The sequence below is a fragment of the Colossoma macropomum genome, unplaced genomic scaffold, assembly GCF_904425465.1.
Source record: "Colossoma macropomum unplaced genomic scaffold, Colossoma_macropomum, whole genome shotgun sequence".
NCBI lineage: Eukaryota > Metazoa > Chordata > Actinopteri > Characiformes > Serrasalmidae > Colossoma > Colossoma macropomum.
The window spans coordinates 6,655,850-6,668,787 of record NW_023494784.1 but is presented as its reverse complement, the minus strand read 5'-3'; positions in this window follow the sequence as shown (position 1 = coordinate 6,668,787).

Sequence of the window (12,938 nt, the reverse complement as noted above, 5' to 3'; positions counted from 1 at the left end):
CACATTAATCAAATTACAGTCATTTTTATCACCACGCTTTGAGTCTAGCACTGAATAATGCCTGAATGTGTGAAAATAAATGTTTATTTATCTTGAAGCAGTGCAGCGGAGACCATTTGCCTTTGCACACTTTTTAAGTAATGTCCCCGCTCCGGAATAATCAGGAGACCCTTAAGCAGACTTGGCAGAATGATTTATTCCTACTTTGCAGCCTAGATTGGGGTTTTAACATGTTTAAGGGATTGTGTACCCGCAGAGAGAACCGGGCCTGGCGGGAGGAGGCACGCGGTGCTTCAGCGGCGCGACCTGAAATTAATTTTAATATTTGACAAATCAAATGCACTTAGCTGGAAGAGAACTGTATGTGGATAGAGAGTGTAATGAGTTGTCTGCGGAGGTGTGTGCGCTCGTGAGTGCTCTGTGATAATAACACCTCCTCACTGTGACAGTGAAGGGTTTAGGGATGGAGGTCACATCATAATGAAGCATGAGGGTCAAGGCTGATCACTGTTAGATGATCACTGTTAGATGAGTGTAAAGCACTGTGGGCACCAGGCTTTGCAACAATGCCCGCTTTCACACATCGATAGGACTGTACGATGAATCAACTGATAAATAGCAAAACTAGAAAAAGAACAACCAATAATTTCGTATTCTGTCAAGTATAGTATAGTACAGTATAACATGGTATGGTGTAGTATAGTATGGTATAGTATAGTAAAATATTGTATAGTATAGTACAGTATAATATGGTGTGGTGTGGTATAATTTGGTATAATACATACATACATACATACATACATACATACATACATACATCCATCATCTAAACCGCTTATCCTTCTGGGTCGCGGTGGGGTGCTGGAGCCTATCCCAGCTGTCATTGGGCGGAAGGCAGGATACACCCTGGACAGATCGCCAGTCCATCGCAGGGCATAGTTTGGTATAGTATAATATGGTATGATAGTATAGTATAGTATAAGAGAGTAAGATATTGTATAGTATAGTACAGTTCAATATGATGTGTTGTGGTGTGGTGTAGTATAGTATAGTATAATATGGTATGGCATGTTATAGTATAGTATAGTATAGTCTAGTCTAGTACAGTAAAGTCGAGTATAGTAAAATATAGTGTAGTAAAGTATAGTATAATATGGTGCGGGATGGTATAGTATAGTATAAGAGAGTAAAATATTGTATAATATTAGTACAATACAATATGATGTGTTGTGGTGTAGTATAGTACAGTTAAATATAGTTTAGTATAGTTTAGTATAGTATGGTATGGTATAGTATAGTATAATATGGTATGGGATGGTACATTATAGTATAGTATAAAAGTAAAATATTGTATAGTATAGTACAGTACAATATGATGTGTTGTGGTGTAGTATAGTATAGTAAGGTATAGTATAATATGGTATGGCATGTTATAGTATAGTATAGTACAGTCTAGTATGGTATAGTATAGTATACAGTCATATGTGCTCACAATCAAATTTTGATGATTTTCTACCTTCTAGATTTTCTAGCTTCTCAGACTTTTCTACCTCAAGGCCCACCTATTTATCAACTGAAAGCCTGAAGGCCCACAGAAAAACAAACAAACAAAAAAAAAGCTTTTTGGAAATTCTTTGGGTGCCACAATATGCAACATTCCTTGAACATGAAATATCAAGAGATTTGTCTTATGTAAGCATGTTTTTATAGCAGAAATCAGTTGGAACGGTGTTAAATTAAGTGAAATGTTCCTGCGAAACATTTTTACACCAGTTGTTCGTGAGTGGACCGAAATATCAGGAGGATTTTGTTTTGCTTTTGGAGGTGGGGGTAAGAAAATAGATGAGTCTGCTGTTTGCTGTTGTTACAGGGCTTGTATTAATCTTGTTTGCCATTTAAAAATGTTTTAAACCTCTTTTTTACTTTTTAAGATAATTATTTGTTAACTAATTTTTGGAAGGTGCTATAACCTGACCACTATGGACCACTGGCACCTCTTCAGTATTGGCCTGACGACCACCAGAGTGTGCTTTGTGGACTACTTGTGGTGAGAACTAGTGGCTTTACAGAGAACATCATTCTGCACATTTGAATGCACCCTCACCCGTAATGTACTGAATTTAAAATACAGGGGGAAGAAAATAAAAAACATAAAATATACCCTGGGAAAAAGTTGGCAAAAATGGCAGAAAAGTGCCATATTTAAGTTTGTTCTCTGTAGAGGAAAGTTTAATTATTTTCACTTAGAAAATCAACAAAACATGTGATATGACCACAAAGTTTTGATCAGCACAGTGGTGTAGTATGGTATAGTAGTGGACAAGACTACCACCCCACTGATCAGGTTTCTCTGTCCAGTCTGTTTTTCCATGAATATTTCTAATTGATATTTTAGTTAAATGGAATAAAAAAGAAAACAAAGTAGAAATCAATATTTTATTTACTTAAACTCAACATACTAAGTAGAATTATTAGGCAAAGCAGTTGGTAGAACAAAAAATTTAATCAACTTGCCTTTAAGGCATAATAATTAGACGTTTTAAGTTACACTAACTCAAATTTTCATTACACTTTACTTAACTTTTTAAGGCAACCAGTTTCCTCAATTTTTTAAAAGTAAATTCAACTTATCTGGGTTTACAGTGTGAGCAATAAGCAACAAATAATGTGCTGCTGTATCAGGAAGAATCATTGTGCAAGACAACTAATGCTGTATTCACTTTTGTAAACCAGTCCAATCGAGTGTCTGTTAATAATGGGTAATGCGTGTTTGTTTTACAGTTCAACAAGTTCTTCTTCCCAATAAGTATGAGGTACAAACTCTATGTAACTAATGTACCAGATAATTATTTTAGGTAAAATAATGATTTATGGTTAAAGAGTGTTAAATTACACATAAATTATAGATATGAAGCTTATAGAAGACAGTAGCAGGTAGTTTTATGGTGTAAAAAGGAACTTCAAGACACAACATAGTGTCCTAACAGTAAGCAATGCAAACAAGTGACAATGACAAAACCAGACACTCCCATTGTAATCAATGATGTTGTCTACACCAGCTGTGAGCAGCAGAGCGCAATGCAGTGCAATGCAATGTGAATAACGAATGTCCGATTCTACTTCTGACGCATGATTTCACCATTCCACCTTAAAATGGAAGAATGGAAGAGGTGAGACTCATCAAGTGGAGAGGAGGAGGATTTCTGTGAGTAAATATTACAAGAACGCAACATGAAGGAGACAGTTTGGAGAGAAACCGGAGGCAAATCAATCACACTTGTTTTGTGTCACTGATTGATGAGGCTAAGTAGTAGATATAGAGTTAGCAGATAAAACTGAGTGGCTCCACACAGTAGTGTAGCTAAGACCTTCACCTATTTTAGATGAAGTCTAAAGCCATTTCCCGACTCATTCATTTCATTTGTTTACATCTTGACATGTGACATGTTTTCAGCTTAGACCTTCTGAAGGCTTTGTGATGTGGTGCTACTTTTGAACACTTGCTTGCTGTTACAACATGGTGTAAGAGTCTTTTAGAGTATGTATCTGTTCATTACCTAGAAAGTAAACTGAAATTGGGCTGTAAAGAAAACAGGATTTCTTTTTTGCTGTGGTTTTAACTGCCATTTACATTAAAACCATTCTGATTTACTTTCCTGTGATATTACAGTGAAATTTACTCTGAGTTTGTTTGTTACTCCATATAAATATTCAATTATTAGATATTTTACTATGTTTACTATGTTTTTTTTTTTTACCCCTGTTGGGTATTTCAGTATAATTTAGTCTTAGTACTGACCCCACTTTACCCAAATAATCACACAGATCTTTGGAGAATGTACTAAAGCTACACACTTAAAAATGATCATATAGTATGTAATACAATCATATTTGTAAGATCATTTTTGCTCCAATGTTTTATAAAATGAATGATGGTGAGTTTTAAGAACAGTTACCAAAGGTTTCCTACACTATGATGGTTCTTCAAGGAGAAAAAAAGAAAAAACAATGGTTCTATAGATCACTAAAAAGAGTTATTCTATTGTTATAATGTCATACAGCTTCATCCTTAAAATTAGTGGTTCTTCAAGGGTTCTTTAGTGAAGAAAATGGTTCTATATAGAGCATAAACACTCAAAGAGCCCAATGCATAATTACATGGTTCTTTGCATCATGAAAGCGTTCTTCAGATTGATGGAGAATGTTCTGTATATGATTTATATGTAGAACCTTTTTGAAAATGGTTCTATATAGCACCAAAAAGGTTTTTGTTATGATGTCAAGCTTGTAATAATAGAAGAACTGTTTTCGTGCTATATAGAACCCTTTTCAAAAAGGTTCCATATAGAACCATCTACAGCACATTCTCCATTAATCTGAAGAACCTTTCACGGGTTCTTTGAGTATTCATGGTTTAACATATCCTTTGCTGTTATTGTTTGCTATCAGGTGTCGACCAGAGGAGGATGGGTTCCCCTTCTGAGTCTTGGTTCCTCTCAAGGTTTCCTCCTTTTGCTCTTAGGGAGTTTTTCCTTGCCTCTGTCGCCATTGGCGACGCTCATGGGGGCTCAGACCTGGATTTTACTGTAAAGCTGTTGTAAAAAGCGCTATATAAATAACTTTGGCTTGAATTGACTAAAGAACCCTTGAAGAACCTTCAACTTTAAGTGTGTACATCTTCTAAAGAAAGCATCACTATTCACTGATCACTATTAAAAAGCTAACAAATATCAACATTTGAGCAGTGAAATGTTCCTCATCTCGGTGTGTATGTTTTATGTCATTACTGTAATTCTAAAATGTGGAAAATGGAAAAATAATGAAAACCACTGAATGATCATTGTGCCCAAACCTCTCACTGTTACCTTCTTGAAGAGTTTCTGGTGTTTCCCTACTCACTGCGTTCCTAGCTCTGTTATTTTTCCTTGTTTTCATCAATTTAAACCCTGTTTTGGGATTATGAATTATCGCAAGCTTACCTTGTTGACCTCTCCTGCTTGTATTGACCTCCATTTCTGGAAAATCCCAAATGAGCTGGAGTTAGGCTTACCTCCGCTCACCTCACGCTCTCTAGCAGCACTGCAGCCTTTTCATTCATCTAGACAGGAAGTATTCACATCAGTTCACCGAATTAACCCAGTTCAACACAGCAAGACACACATATAAAGAAAAAGGGTGTTAAATTTATTGTTAGCTCTGCAACCAAAGCAAATTGTGTCATTATCTATTAGACACACATTGTGGCTAATGAAACAAGGTCTGGTGAAATAAGAGACTGTGAAATTGAGAAGGAATTTGCGTTCAATTACAAGACACTCTGGCTTCTTTATGCACTTTAGCTTATTTTCTAACGTGTATTATCAAACCTGCTCACAACCTTCCTACAGAAGAAGGGCTCTGTAATTTTTCTGATGTTTCTGAGCAGCATTTGAATGAGAAACCCATTCTCTCAGGCCTGAAGTGGCAGGAGAGCCACGGAGGTTTAAAATATGAACGGAACAGGAGGCTCTCCACAAGATGATGGAGCTGCACGAGAGCCTGTTATTAATCAAGGAAATGTCCAAGAGAGAGTTGCCCTTTAAAATGCCGGCCTGTTCCAGGGGAACGGATGCCTATTAATATTTAACGCGTACAAGTGTAGCGTCGCAAATCAATCTGTTCGACCAATTAGCTCGCATTTGCTCAACTGGTGGTCAAGCGGTGATCCTGGTCATTTAAATCGCTGACATCGACGAAACTCAGGCAGCGGTGGAGATTTACTCAGCCTAGCGCTCCTCCCGGCCGTCATTGGCCGATCAAACGGCCGTTTCACCGCACGTCGATTTGCAGGACAGAACCCTGGGCTCTGATAGCTGTGAGGGCTAAACGGAGAGATGCGTCAGGAGTGAAACACGGCTGTCTGACAAATCTGTCTGACATACATCACACTGAGGGCGGCATACATATGCACAGGTCCACAGGGTTCATCATCATCATCATCATCATCATCATCACAGAGAGATCACCTAAACATCAGACTCCTATCACTATTAGTCAAAAGACAGAGAGAGAGAGAGAGAGAGAGAGAGAGAGACAGAGAGACAGAGACAGAGAGTTAAAGAAAGAGATAGATGAGAGAGAGATAGAAATGTAAAGAAACAGAGAGAGAGAGGTAAAAAGACAGAGGAGAGAGAGATAGAACAGTAGAGAAATAGAGAGAGCGACAGAAATGGAATGATAGAAAAGTAAGGAAAGATAGATAGATAGATAGATAGATAGATAGAGAGTGAGAAAGGTAAAGAAAAAGACAGGAGAAAAAGAGAGTAGTAGAGAGAGAAGGGGAGATAGAAGAGGGAGAGAGAGGGGGTAATGAGAGAGAAGTTATAGAAAAACAGAGAAAGAGAGAGAGAAAGATAAAGAAAGAGATAGAGGGTGAGGGAGAAAGAAAAGTAAAAAAACAGAGAAAGAGGTAAAAAGATAGAGGAGAGAGAAATAAAAAAGTAAAGAGAGAGAGAACGGGAGATGGTGTAAAGAGACAAGAGAATAACAAAAGTAGAGAGGGAGATGTAAAGAAAGAGAGGAGAGAGTGATAGAAAAGTAGAGAGAGAGTGAAAGTGAAAGAGTAAGGCTTGGAGAGAGATAAAAAGATATGAGATCCGTTTTTTCTGTGTATGTTTTCCCTCACAGTGTCAGTGGATGCTCTGAATTACGAGCTCGTTTAAGGAGCTGAAATATGGAAACTGCTGCGTCTGACGCTCCTGCACACACTGAGACGACAGAGCAGGAGAGTGAGTCCACATAGACCAACTGCAGACTGAACCTGCCAGAGCAGCTGAACTACCACCCTGGACTGGACTGAGCTCGCTGGTCAGTTTGAGGTACCATGATGTGGTCAGTCTTACAGTGTCAGTTAAAATGAACTCCCAGTTAAAACAAGACTGTTGTTGTTGTTGTTGCTGCTGTTATTATTAGTGTAGTTGTGTTTATTCAAGTAAGGCCCAGTCCCATTTCTTTTTTTTACCCCTACCCCTTGTTTTCCAAGGGGTAGTTGCTGAAATCTTCCCTCTGAAATGAGACCCTCAAATAAAAAGAGCACCACTTCATTAACAGCTACTAGCGCTGCTCTGTAGGCGACCCTGCCAGTCTGCAGTGACAGCAGAGGAGGGTAAAGTTCAGCTCCTCACTGCTGGGCTTTAGTTACATTTAGGGCATCATCTGCCTTCAAAGAGGGGGGCAATTATTTATTATCACCCACCCCTAATTCTTCAGTGATATGAAGCTGAAGTCAGATATTCACCAGATTCTCGTTCAAATTTTCCCTGTTCCACCTTAAATGGAGCAGGAGTTACATTCTGGCACCTCAGGTGTCAGAACTGCTGGACCATTTAAGGTGGAACGGGAAATTAGCTAGCTAGCTAGCTACTGAGACATCGTCGTACTACTAGCAATTTTTTATGCTTGTTATGAAGGAAACGACTATAATACACTGAACATTAAACTAAGATACTACAGTGATTATCATAATTTTAACAGAGAAAATTCTCACATTTCTCACCAACTTGCTGTTTTTCTTTTTTTCTCATATCTCTCCGTTTGGAGTCTCTGAAAATCCTTCGTTTGGAAGGCCATGTAGCCCCAACACTTCACCCTCCCCCTCTATCTCAACAAGAATCAGGACACCCTACCCCTAGACGTGAACGCACATAACAGAGGGGTGCTAAGTGGTAGGGATGAGGGGTGAAATTGGATTGGGCCCAAATGTGTCCAAGGATGGTAATGTAGCTAGTGTTAGAAGTATGTAGTGTCCTCCTGCATCACCCCTTCCCTGTGTTTCATGTTAGCGTAGTACTGGGCTGGGACTTTCCCTGCCTCTGTTGAAGTTCAAAATAAAAGAGCATTCGCGAATCCAAAGTTGTGTATTGGAAGGTCTCCTTTCTTATGAAAGGAATGGGTGGAAAATGGTATCTATACTCTGGCTGACCTCTACAATCAGAATGGTCTGAAAACTTTTACCGATTTGATTCAACAGTTTGGGGTCTCAGAATCGCAGCTCTGGAGGTATCTACAGCTACGTCATTTATTATGGGGGGTCTTTGACTCTCAACATCAAACTCCACAGGCTGCTGATATTATTTCTAGGGTACTAACAGTATATGGGAAAGGTCATGAGGCCTCAGCGTATTATTCTATGCTTTTTCATAGCGCTGGCTCTGGTGATCTTATGGCCTTAAAAAAAAAAGTCTGGGAAAGAGATTTAAACTTGACACTGGAAGAGGATGAATGGGCACGAATATGTCAAAATGTAAAAATAATGTCTAGAGACCTCAGAGTACGCCTTATACAATTTAAAATTCTGCATCGGGTCTATTGGACTCCTACCAGATTGCATAAGCTTGGTTTAAAGGATACAGCTGAGTGCTGGCGTTGCAAGTCTGAAGAGGGGGACTTTATTCTATTGTCCTAGAGTCCAGGAAGTTTGGAGGGTGCTTTATGATTTTATTTGTAAAGTATTAGGTAGTCAAATTCCCTTCTGCCCAAGACTGTTTGTCTTAGGAGATCCCTCGGGGCTAGAAACCAGGGACAAGCATTTAAAGGCATGGATTCAAACCAGTTTAATGATTGGTAGGCAGGTTATCCTTAGGAGGTGGAGGGAAGTGGGCCCTCCATCATTTCAAGCATGGGTTGCTGAGATTGGCAAAGTAGCTGCATATGAAAAACTATCATTTAAATTGTTTGGGCGTTTAGAAGTGTACAGATGTACAAGGGACAAATATTTAAGATTTATAGAGAGCTCTTAAAGAGGAGTATCGTGCTGTGTGGTTGTTTGCTTGCTCATTTATTTGTATATCGATTTATTTTAATATTATTATTATTAGTAGTAGTAGTATTTAATAATACAGAGCCTTGCACTGTACTGGATTACATCAGGTCATGATTGTAGCACCGACACAGCTGGGGTGGGAAGGGTGGGGGTGAAGGGGGGTCATGTTGTTACAAAATACAAATATGCGTGGTTTTGTATTAATCTAAGAGAAAAATCAATAAAAATGTCAATCATAAAGAGCATTCGCCTGGTCCACATCTTCTTCTGCGCTGACGCTACAATATTAAAATCATTACACACTAAACAAGCTCCTCCAGCCTCTTCCTGCGCTCACTTCTAAATCATTCACAAACAAAGGTAGATAAGACATGCTTGATTGTGATGCTGTGGTCATGCCACTAAACAGAACACATTAACTGGTTCCTATCGCAATTAACCAGCTGCACAGGTCAAACTCATGATTAGCACAGGGTTAAATATATACACCCGTTGCTTACACTCAGGAGGAAGTAAACAATCTGTTCCTTTTTTTTTTTTTTTGCCTCCTTTCACGCACCAGACCTAAAGCCCAGGATTCAGATGACCCAAATAATAACAGAAATCATTAGCAGATAAACTCTAAATAATTACCTCCATAAGTACATTCTAATCAGCAATAATGACTCCACTGCAATAGTAGATTAAAGCTGCTGAGTAATTGCCGTGTATTGAGTGAGCGGTAAAGAGGGATATCGAGACAGTCGTACAGTCTCAGTACCCCACACACACAAAGCACCTGCTTCATCACATCCACTCGCTGGATTAACAACAGGGACACATGATAACATCAGAGCCATCTGCAAAGCAACAGCGCTGATTCGGCTCCATTTGTAAGCTATCTGCCTGTGAACTGATGCCTTTAGAAATCCTTTTCCAGTTTTCAGCCACAGCTTCAACAGCTTCTCTGAGCTTCTTTGAAGTTACTTTTGATCAAGTCGCTCTGCGCTCGGACCGAACTGAGATGGAACAAAAGCTCAAAGTGCAAAAACGCTCCACAGAGAATGAATCCAGGGCTAATTTTCCCATCGGAGCTTTTCGATTTGACTGCAAATCTTGCATCTTTATACCCAAATCTGCAAAAATGTCAGCGCTTGATTTGGACCTTACAGGCACAGAAATGTCAGTTAGCATCAAATAAACGCAGGGACACTTCTGATTTGTCAGTACTAACAGAATTTGCAGGGATGTACCAAAATTTTGGTGCCAAAAAAAAGCAAAAATGCAGATAAAATGACTTTTTGTTTTTGTTGTTTTCAGTAAAAATGCTATTGTAACTGAAGATTAAGTAGATTTTATTGCGGTAAAAAAACAAGCAATGAGGCTTTACTTGTGCAGGGTTTGATAAGACTCGTAATCAGTGAATAGGCGTGGGTCAGATCCAAAAGGGCAGAAAGACAAAAAAGGACAAACATAACAAAGGCAACCAGATCCAAAAGGCCAAAGACAAAAAGGCAAAGTCAGGCAAACAGGAAACGCTCAGTAGCTCTACAAAGAGAAGCAACACCTCACAACTCATCTAGTCTAAATCCTGGGCTTATAAACTAAACTAAACTAGTCGTATGACACATTAAATAGGTGCACCATGTCAGTATTCTGGTGACTGCTAACGGTGATTGGAGGAACAAGGAAGTCAAGCAGTCACATGATCTCCCATGGTGTTCTGGGAAATGGAGTCCATGTGTGACTCAGAGCCGGAGGGATGCGTGACTCTGGCCTCATTTAGTATACAGATACTGTCAGAACAAAACCTCGGATCTCCAAAATGGTAACTTTACAGGAGAAGGGAAAAAAAAATAAATATACGTTACTTTTAATGTAAATCAATGGAACCAGACTTTTTGCGTCCTTTTTCAGACATTTTCAAATTATATTAAAAACTGAAAAAAAGACAAAAATGGAGATATGAGGAATACTGGCTTCATTTAAAGTTCTGCATTTAAAGCTCTGAATAGTCAAGCTTAGTGTTGAGTTACAGTGTTGGAGTCCATACAGACCACCTCTCACTCAGCTACGTCAGCCTCACTGCAAACTCCTCGGATCTGTTACAGCTCAGTTGGAGGAAGATCATTTTCTTATAGAGCTCCTAAACTCTGGAACAGCTTTCCAGATCATTTTAGGGATGCAAACTTGTTAAGTGTTTTTATATTCAGATTAAAACACTATTTTTTTAGGCAAGCATATGCCTAGAGGTGTTATTTCATTTAGTGTTTATTTATCTTTCCCATGTTTTATTTATGTTTCTTTGTAAGAAATGTTGAGATTGTGTAACTAAAATGAAAGTTACATGCAAATAAACATGTGCTGCTGTTGTTATTGTTATTATTATTATTATTGTTATTATTATTATTTACTTATAGTGGTTTTAAAGACATGGTTTACTTTATTCTCCTGCACCACTCAGTGCTGATGTACGTTGTGTCATATAACAGCAATTAAACAGTAACATTTACAAAATTATACCAAAATGCAAAAAGAAAATTATAAAAACTACTTAATTTTTGGCTTGTGGCCCAGCATGTCTGGAATTCCTATATGTTGGCCAAGAATTTTCAATTAATAGTTAAAGTTACTGGTGTAACCATTGCAATTTTTGTTTCTGAAGTCAGAATTTTATTCAATTTTCAATATTTTATGTGTCTGATGCTTTAACTCTATTCTACACAGATTGGTTTGGCCCTGATGATCAAATTACACCAACGCACTTTTCCATCTCCTGCCGCACAGCCTGAGAAACTACAACCTCCAGAATTCATAAGCTCTACTGCAAAAAACCCAGTTATTTAAACACAGGTGTCCTGCCTGTTTGACTCTGATAGGATGAACTCGCTTAGGCTGCATCCAAATACTCTAAAGCTGAGTCGTCTTCTCACAGTGGAAGGATGGACAGAAACACCTGTGGATGTTTTCAGATCTGAAGCAGCTTGATTTTCTCCTCTCTCTCAGAGATGAAAGCTTTAAGTGCTGTTTATCTGATCTTAATTTAATAAGATTTAATAAGAATTTAATATACTGGACAAAAACAACACATAAAAGTTAGATGTTACGTTTTATTTCTTTCCATTATGTTAAACTCGGCAAGTAAGTAGAAACTGTGCGCTACAATTGGCAGAACAATGACATTTTTAATGTGTTTATTTTCACATAGAAATTCAACAGAATGTGTAATTTGACCAGGTCTGTTCAAACCTTTCAAACAACAGTATCTAATCTCCACAGAAACATCTCCTGAAAAAAAAAGGATAACTTGTTTGTTAATTTCCAGTCAATTAATTACATTTTGATGACAGTACAGTGGATCAGCTCCTCCGTTTCCCCAAATACTGCTCACTCCTTCCATTTTTTCCTGCTCCTGTCCTCCACCAACTCCTCCACATTCCTCCTGGGTACACTCTCAGAAATAAAGGTACTAAATTGTCACTGGGGTGTTTCCCTCAAGGCTCCATCTCAGTACCTTTAGTCAGGGAACATAACTGAACCATAATCCACTGAAATGATATGTTCTAAGCTGTACTGACTCCACACACCCCGTCTCGTCTCCAGGCTTTTATTTTACTGTTCTGTTTTAAAACATTCGGTTATGAAAAGGTACAAATACGAACTTTTCACCTGGAAAAACTTATTTAAGGTTCACAATCAGACCTTAAAACCACTGTTGTACCTTTGAGGGAACATTTACACTGTTTGTACATTGATGAACAAAAAATTTACCTGCACAGAACTTTTATTTCTAACAGTGTAGCAAAGGAACAGTAGCAAGGATGAGGAGAACAGAAGCAAATGTTTCTAGTTTTGATCACTGACAGTGGTTTCCATGAGGGATTTTAAATTAGAGACACCCAGAAATGAGAGAGTGGCGTATTAGCCATAATGTTTTCAATATGTAGTTTCGCATTATTATGTTGTTTCCTTTTTTTTCAGGTTTTTTTATACTGATACTGAACTTGTTTCACCTCTAGAGTAAACCAAAGCCCCTGTTCCTCTGTCCCTGTCTGAGATGGTCCGAGTGTGGCGTATCATCACAGCCGCCGTAGCTTGTTACGGACTGCAGTGCCTCCTTCATCAGCCTGGCTGTAATAACAGTGTGAGCCGCTCATCC